Below are 9,420 nucleotides of genomic sequence, written 5' to 3' on the forward strand. Positions count from 1 at the left end.
TAACGAGTCTGTGTTGTATGTGGGTGGGAAGAGTGTTGGTGCTATACACCCACCGTTGTGCAGTTCTTTCGCAGGCAGAAATTAAGTCTGGGCTGTATCCGACGTAGTGGTAGTTTGGCGTTAGGAATCAGTAGCGTATGGATAGTCTGTCCATCTTTGCAGTCGCATTATAATTCGATAATTCTCATATAAATATCGTGGTAGCCCGGCGTCGTCGTTCATACCAAAGCGTCAGGGACTAAATTAATATCACCGTGTGTAGGTGCTGCATAGAATCACTGCTACACACTACGTTAGGTGAAGCTGTTGCTATATAGGGTTCGCTCTGTCTGAAGTGTACTGCGCGTTTAAAACCTCTTCATGAAAGACGCTTTTAGCATTTATTGAAAATACATAAGCAGCGGATGTATTTTGTGCTCATGACGACTAGATGATACTTCTTATCTTTTAATATTTATAGACATAATAACTGTTTTCCTTGAGGATGACTTGTTCTAGACGTTACCATTAGTATTTTGCCTTTCTGGTTCCACGTTATGTTAACCACTGCATCTCCTTTAGTGTTGGCAGAAGTTGGAATCGAACGTGGACTGCCTACACCCATTCGTTTGTTCTGATCGGATTTTTAAGCTCACATTTTGCTTCATTGCGTATGTTTTCCTGCACAATAGCCTTTCTTGATATGTAACTTGATGTTATTGTAATCTTAAGAAATCTCTCTGTGGATGTACGGGTTCTCCAGTCAGTTATTTGTGGTTGTCTGTTTAATAGGGTGGCTCTCTTTCGGGGATAGCGGCAATGACAGCGACCTCAAGTAATATACACTCCTGGAAATGGAAAAAATAACACATTGACACCGGTGTGTCACACCCACCATACTTGCTCCGGACACTGCGAGAGGGCTGTACAAGCAATGATCACACGCACGGCACAGCGGACACACCAGGAACCGCGATGTTGGCCGTCGAATGGCGCTAGCTGCGCAGCATTTGTGCACCGCCGCCCTCAGTGTCAGCCAGTTTGCCGTGGCATACGGAGCTCCATCGCAGTCTTTAACACTGGTAGCATGCCGCGACAGCGTGGACGTGAACCGTATGTGCAGTTGACGGACTTTGAGCGAGGGCGTATAGTGGGCATGCGGGAGGCCGGGTGGACGTACCGCCGAATTGTTCAACACGTGGGGCGTGAGGTCTCCACAGTACATCGATGTTGTCGCCAGTGGTCGGCGGAAGGTGCACGTGCCCGTCGACCGCAGCGACGCACGGATGCACGGCAAGACCGTAGGATTCTACGCAGTGCCGTAGGGGACCGCACCGCCACTTCCCAGCAAATTAGGGACACTGTTGCTCCTGGGGTATCGGCGAGGACCATTCGCAACCGTCTCCATGAAGCTGGGCTACGGTCCCGCACACCGTTAGGCCGTCTTCCGCTCACGCCCCAACATCGTGCAGCCCGCCTCCAGTGGTGTCGCGACAGGCGTGAATGGAGGGACGAATGGAGACGTGTCGTCTTCAGCGATGAGAGTCGCTTCTGCCTTGGTGCCAATGATGGTCGTATGCGTATTTGGCGCCGTGCAGGTGAGCGCCACACTCAGGACTGCATACGACCGAGGCACACAGGGCCAACACCCGGCATCATGGTGTGGGGAGCGATCTCCTACACTGGCCGTACACCACTGGTGATCGTCGAGGGGACACTGAATAGTGCACGGTACATCCAAACCGTCATCGAACGCATCGTTCTACCATTCCTAGACCGGCAAGGGAACTTGCTGTTCCAACAGGACAATGCACGTCCGCATGTATCCCGTGCCACCCAACGTGCTCTAGAAGGTGTAAGTCAACTACCCTGGCCAGCAAGATCTCCGGATCTGTCCCCCATTGAGCATGTTTGGGACTGGATGAAGCGTCGTCTCACGCGGTCTGCACGTCCAGCACGTACGCTGGTCCAACATGGGTGCCAGGTGGAAATGGCATGGCAAGCCGTTCCACAGGACTACATCCAGCATCTCTACGATCGTCTCCATGGGAGAATAGCAGCCTGCATTGCTGCGAAAGGTGGATATACACTGTACTAGTGCCGACATTGTGCATGCTCTGTTGCCTGTGTCTATGTGCCTGTGGTTCTGTCAGTGTGATCATGTGATGTATCTGACCCCAGGAATGTGTCAATAAAGTTTCCCCTTCCTGGGACAATGAATTCACGGTGTTCTTATTTCAATTTCCAGGAGTATATTTTGTGAGTCTATCACTATAATAAAGGTGTGCTGCCTATTCATAATGTTTACAGTATAACCATTGAAGATGCTCCAAAAACGGGAATTGCATTTGATGAAACACAATTTTATTTTTCAGGAGGCTTAAGACAGGCAAACACAAATTACTGTTACAGTTATGTATTGATAACATTTAGTTTGCAGTTGGTTCATCTGAATATTGTTAGTAACTACACTCTACTCCCTAAAGCTAGTTACTTAAATGTGAATAAGACTTACTGAGATAACATTTGGGTACTTCTACCGTCGGTAGTTGTTTCTTCCAGACATTAGCTGTGGTTACTTTAGCTTTAATTTGATATGTTTGTATCACTAGTCTTGTCCACAGACCATTGCCTCATAAATGGTGTTTTATGACAGATTGCATTATCCGTAAGTTACAATCATTGTCTCCGAACTGTTCTTCTACTGTACGGAGTACAAAATACTGTAAGATACGCTCATATCCCTCCACATTTATTTTTCTTAAGCAGACCCTAACTACGAGTAGCGGCCCCACGCCTTAAGGCCACTTCCTTGGTACTTCTATCTACATCATCTACATCTACATCCATACTCCGCAAGCAACCTGACGGTGTGTGGCGGAGGGTACCTTGAGTACCTCTATCTGTTCTCCCTTCTATTCCAGTCTCGTATTGTTCGTGGAAAGAAGGATTGTCGGTATGCCTCTGTGTGGGCTCTAATCTCTCTGATTTTATCCTCATGGTCTCTTCGCGAGATATACGTAGGAGGGAGCAATATACTGCTTGACTCTTCGGTGAAGGTAGGTTCTCGAAACTTTAACAAAAGCCCGTACCGAGCTACTGAGCGTCTCTCCTGCAGAGTCTTCCACTGGAGTTTATCTATCATCTCCGTAACGCTTTCGCGATTACTAAATGATCCTGTAACGAAGCGCGCTGCTCTCCGTTGGATCTTCTCTATGTCTTGTATCAATCCTATCTGCTACGGATCCCACACTGCTGAGCAGTATTCAAGCAGTGGGCGAACAAGCGTACTGTAACCTACTTCCTTTGTTTTCGGATTGCATTTCCTTAGGATTCTTCCAATGAATCTCAGTCTGGCATCTGCTTTACCGACAATCAACATTATATGATCATTCCATTTTAAATCACTCCTAATGCGTACTCTCAGATAATTTATGGTATTAACTGCTTCCAGTTGCTGACCTGCTATTTTGTAGCTAAATGATAATGGATCTATCTTTCAGTGTATTCGCAGCACATTACACTTGTCTACATTGAGATTCAATTGCCATTCCCTGCACCATGCGTCAATTCGCTGCAGATCCTCCTGCATTTCAGTACAATTTTCCATTGTTACAACCTCTCGATACACCACAGCATCATCTGCAAAAACCCTCAGTGAACTTCCGATGTCATCCACCAGGTCATTTTGTATATTGTGAATAGCAACGGTCCTGGCACTACACATGATGGCTGATTAAGTCCGTCAAACCCAAATCCTTTCTTAGGATAATCAAAGGGCGTAATGTGTTTCATCACTCCAAATTATTCGTTTGCACTTATCCATTGTCTAGTGGCACCACTCCTCACACTACCTCTATTGTCGCTTAATATTGATTATAGAAATGTATTACTTATGAGGAGCTGCTCGACCAAATTCTTTTTTAAATCGATACGGACAGTAATTATGTCAACTGAATTGCTCATAGCACTTCCGAACTCATGAGAGGATTATTGCGCTGATTTCATGCGGTTTTTACAGCCAGCCTTCCCAGTGCTGGATGGGCTTTGTCAATCATTACATGACGTCTGGCTGTCTTGGTTTAGCTGCTGCTGCTGCTGCACGCTTCCACTTCACAGTCACATCAGCAACAGTTGAAATTGGCAGTTTAAGAGAGGTAGAAATGTTCCTGAAGGATCTGTTACTCAGGTGACATTCAACAATTAGTCCAAGTTCTAAGTCGCAGAGCTCTCCCGAATGGCCCATTCTGCTGTTATTGCATCTCTACACACAAAAAAATACTCCCCCGCCTCCTCTATACTGGCGGGTCCGCCCCTCGTCATATCTAGCGGTCAGTTCCGCAACACACAATATACACTCCTGGAAATTGAAATAAGAACACCGTGAATTCATTGTCCCAGGAAGGGGAAACTTTATTGACACATTCCTGGGGTCAGATACATCACATGATCACACTGACAGAACCACAGGCACATAGACACAGGCAACAGAGCATGCACAATGTCGGCACTAGTACAGTGTATATCCACCTTTCGCAGCAATGCAGGCTGCTATGTTCCCATGGAGACGATCGTAGAGATGCTGGATGTAGTCCTGTGGAACGGCTTGCCATGCCATTTCCACCTGGCACCCATGTTGGACCAGCGTACGTGCTGGACGTGCAGACCGCGTGAGACGACGCTTCATCCAGTCCCAAACATGCTCAATGGGGGACAGATCCGGAGGTCTTGCTGGCCAGGGTAGTTGACTTACACCTTCTAGAGCACGTTGAGTGGCACGGGTTACATGCGGACGTGCATTGTCCTGTTGGAACAGCAAGTTCCCTTGCCAGTCTAGGAATGGTAGAACGATGGGTTCGATGACGGTTTGGATGTACCGTGCACTGTTCAGTGTCCCCTCGACGATCACCAGTGGTGTACGGCCAGTGTAGGAGATCGCTCCCCACACCATGATGCCGGGTGTTGGCCCTGTGTGCCTCGGTCGTATGCAGTCCTGATTGTGGCGCTCACCTGCACGGCGCCAAACACGCATACGACCATCATTGGCACCAAGGCAGAAGCGACTCTCATCGCTGAAGACGACACATCTCCATTCGTCCCTCCATTCACGCCTGTCGCGACACCACTGGAGGCGGGCTGCACGATGTTGGGGCGTGAGCGGAAGACGGCCTAACGGTGTGCGGGACCGCAGCCCAGCTTCATGGAGACGGTTGCGAATGGTCCTCGCCGATACCCCAGGAGCAACAGTGTCCCTAATTTGATGGGAAGTGGCGGTGCGGTCCCCTACGGCACTGCGTAGGATCCTACGGTCTTGGCGTGCATCCATGCGTCGCTGCGGTCCGGTCCAAGGTCGACGGGCACGTGCACCTTCCACCGACCACTGGCGACAACATCGATGTACTGTGGAGACCTCACGCCCCACGTGTTGAACAATTCGGCGGTACGTCCACCCGGCCTCCCGCATGCCCACTATACGCCCTCGCTCAAAGTCCGTCAACTGCACATACGGTTCACGTCCACGCTGTCGCGGCATGCTACCAGTGTTAAAGACTGCGATGGAGCTCCGTATGCCACGGCAAACTGGCTGACACTGACGGCGGCGTTGCACAAATGCTGCGCAGCTAGCGCCATTCGACGGCCAACACCGCGGTTCCTGGTGTGTCCGCTGTGCCGTGCGTGTGATCATTGCTTGTACAGCCCTCTCGTAGTGTCCGGAGCAAGTATGGTGGGTCTGACACACCGGTGTCAATGTGTTCTTTTTCCCATTTCCAGGATTGTAGTTGGGATAGATTTTATCAGATAGTGTATGTTACGTGGCTATACGATCTTGCACCCTTATGCGAACTCATACAAGTGAGAAAAATTGAAGGACGAAAGTAAGTTTCGCATAATGCGTTGAGAAACTTGGACGATACATAGAAAGTACTGGCACGGTATAGTCCAAAAGAGAACTGAAGGAAATCCGCTATGAGACCAACAGAAATGAAACTTTAATTCAAAGACAATAATTATACAGTTGTCACTGCAATTCATGAAGGTACACTGGACACGCTCTGCATCGTGCTGTCATGCGGGCCATAAGGTTGGTAAGGAGTTCGGTCGATCCAATCCTCTGCGAGTGTGGTTGACAACTGGTGGATGGTCGTTGGTGCATGTGGACGTGCTACAGTATGCCTCGCCAATGTGTTCGATGGGATTTAAGTCGGGGGAAAGAGCAGGCCAGCCCATTCGCTGAATATCGTCTCGTTACACGAGCTCCTACACCTGCACTGTTCAGTGCAGTCGGACATTCTCCTCCATAGAAATGAAGTCAGACTCAAATGCACGTCATAAACACGTGTGCCGGGGAGGAATACAGTGTCACAACAATGTTGACGGTGTCCAAAGTTTCGCAGTTCAGTGTCCCTATGAAGTATTTTCTCCTCACACCACAGCAGCTGGACCAAAACGATCGTGTTCAACAATTCTGGACGTGTCCTCATATTCCGAGAAGTGGGATTACGTAGTAAAGTCTGGGAAATTCTCAAATATGATCAGTAAGTGGTGAAGGTGCAATGATTGGGAGGAGGCATAATACTGCATGGACATACTGACATATTTTTAAGACTTTACACTCACCCATCAATGTTATTGTGAAAGACAGCATTTATGGGAATGGACTGGCCTCCCCGTTCCTCCAACTTAAAGCCTATCTAGCATGGAGGGTATGCGTTGGGAGACGTAATATAGCACGCCCACATGTACCAACAACCATCCAGCAGCTTTCGACACTGCTGGTGGAGGAATGGAAGAACTCCTTATCAAACTTGTGGCCAGCAAGAGCACACGTAGCAGAGCAACCACTGCCATCCTTGGTGGTCACAAATCCTATTATGCACAATGTACTGCCCTCTGGCCAACGGCCTTGCCGCAGTGGTAACACTGGTTCCCTTCAGATCACCGAAGTTAAGCGCTGTCAGGCTGGGCTAGCACTTGGATGGGTGACCGTTTGGTTTGCTGAGCGCTGTTGGCAAGCGGGGTGCACTCACTCCTTGTGAGGCAAACTGAAGAGCTGCTTGACTGAGAAGTAGCGGCTCCAGTTACGAAAACTGACAACGGTCTGAAGAGCGATGTGCTGACCACATGCTCTCCGTATCCGCATCCAGTGACGCCCCTTGGCTCAGAATGACACGGCCGCCGGTCGGTAGTGTTGGGCCTTCCCAGACCTTTTCGGATGGTGAGAGAGACTGCCTTTTGTAATGTCCATTGGATCATCATGAACTGCGGTGACTTAGACGCGCTCCTGCCGTCGCAGTGGAAGGAGCTCTCAGCCGGTGATGGCCGGTGCAACGGTAGCTATTGGGGTTTAGGCCTCGCTGACCGCTCTGCTCTACAGACAGTTCCCTTTCGAGGCGCCAGTAGCGCTCGGTGGATCGGCGGAAGGTTGAGCTTCGCTCCCTTTCGTCGAAAAGGCGCGTAGCTCGCGGAGAGGCTTAATTGTCGCAAGAGTCACTAACTCGCATCAACCAGTAACTTCGGTTACAAACTCCCTTAACGAGACTATCTCGTTCTGTGCTAGGGTTGACCAGTGCCAGGGTCCCGTTCACGTCGGACCACCCCGCGTACTGTAGGCCACTTTTCTTCCTCCAAACTTCCTTTAGGTGCCGCGCCACTGCACCAACGGCGCACGCTATACCGTAGGGCATTCCCCCTCTTCAGTAGGACCTATTTGATAGCTTTTTCTTTTCAGAAAAAGCAAAATTGTCGTGCCCACCCACATCTAAGAAAGCTCCTGACAGCACCAAGATGGCAGATTCCGCCGGTGTTTCCCCCGCCCTAACCCGCAGCAAGGCTGCAGCAAAAGAGGCGCGTGAGTCGGCTGTTCCCGTCGACGTCAACGTCCCGCTTGCCGCCGTTGAGGAGGTGTTGACCGACAAGGATCAGCAGATCGCTGCGCAAGCGCAGGAACTGCTGAACCAGCGTCGATTAATAACCGACCTCTGCGGCCCAAGTGAGTCCCCCATGCGGACAAGTACCCTCCACATCACGCTACATTCACCTGCAACTGGTGACTCATGCACTACCGTCCCACTGCGGTAGCTGACTCCAAAGGCGGAACCAGCGGCTGCAGATGCAGACACAGAACACCACTACACTGGGCCCTGGCAGGTGGAGGGCCCACGACGCAAACCGAGAAACACCACGCAAACAAGCGAACAGTCACACTCGCAAGGTAGCCGAAAGGCGCTGCTGCCTATACCAAAACCCACACTTCCGGTTAGGAACACCAACACAACAACAGACACGACCCGATCTGCGGTGAGCAACACCACAGAAGCACCAACCGCAGCTACGCCCGCACAACAGAAGACTGGTTTTCCCCCAGTCGTAATACAAAACTACGGGGACCTTAGTGTCCTCAACACAACATTCTCGGAGAGGCACACATCTAGCACGCAACACACGAAGTACTCTGGGGATAGGGCCTCACTGTACGTGTCAACTAACAATGAATATAAAGATCTCCTTATCTTCCTCAAAGAAAAGGGGATCGAACATTATACGTACTGGACTGCTGAAGAACGAACCCAGCAGTACGTGGTAAAGGGAGTGGACCCCAGTACCCCAAACACTACATTACAAGCGGCGCTAGGATTCGACTGCAAAAGTGCTTCCAGGATGACGGGCTACCACTCCCACCACCGTCTACCACACTACCTGGTCGAGATGGCCGACACGGCCGCCTCCCGCGGCCTTCTGCAGATAAAAGCCTTCTGCGGATGGACGTAAGGTTAGAGATATACGAACCGCCACAGGTCCCCCAACAATGTAACAACTGCCAGCGGTTCAGTCATCCGGCCCTCCGCTGCGGCCTGACACCCCGTTGCCGCGGATGCGCTGGCAATCACGCATCCAACGCCAGCACACTAATCCACGAAAACATACGTCGTTGCGCCAACTGTGGCCAAGGCCATGCGGCCAACTACAGGGGCTGCGACGTATACAAAGAGGCGCAGAGGCGCAAAAACCAAAAGTCGAACCCACCCAACGTCATAACACGTCCAAGGTCCGCACCAAACCCTTTCAGGAACGGAGAATCGTTCGCCATAGCTACACGCCCTGGAGGAGCGGAGCAGGCCGCGGAACCTCTGCGTCCAGCACACGCACCTAACACAACCGCTGCGACAACAACACAGTCGTCTCAGCCAACACGCAACACTACAACCACACCGGTACCAACACCAGACCTCAAAAACAACACAACCCCACCCCCTGAAGCCACTGCCTGCGAACCTACACACGACACACAGGAAGACACACTTACACAACGACCCCCAGAACCAAAAACCCAGAGAAGGCGTAGGCGACCACGAGGTAACAGGAGTGGGAACCCACGTGCACCACAACAAAGTACCCAACAACATCAACAAAACACTGACACATAGGCAGACAGATGGCAAG

The 9,420-nt window shown here is 50.6% G+C and overlaps 1 pseudogene; it reads left to right on the forward strand.

Moving 5' to 3' along the window:
• The first annotated feature begins 6,873 nt into the window (after nucleotides 1-6,873).
• Nucleotides 6,874-6,991, forward strand: LOC126185897 (5S ribosomal RNA; annotated as a pseudogene).
• Nucleotides 6,992-9,420: the final 2,429 nt, after the last annotated feature.

The sequence above is a fragment of the Schistocerca cancellata genome, chromosome 4 (assembly GCF_023864275.1).
Source record: "Schistocerca cancellata isolate TAMUIC-IGC-003103 chromosome 4, iqSchCanc2.1, whole genome shotgun sequence".
In the NCBI taxonomy this organism is placed as follows: Eukaryota; Metazoa; Arthropoda; class Insecta; order Orthoptera; family Acrididae; genus Schistocerca; species Schistocerca cancellata.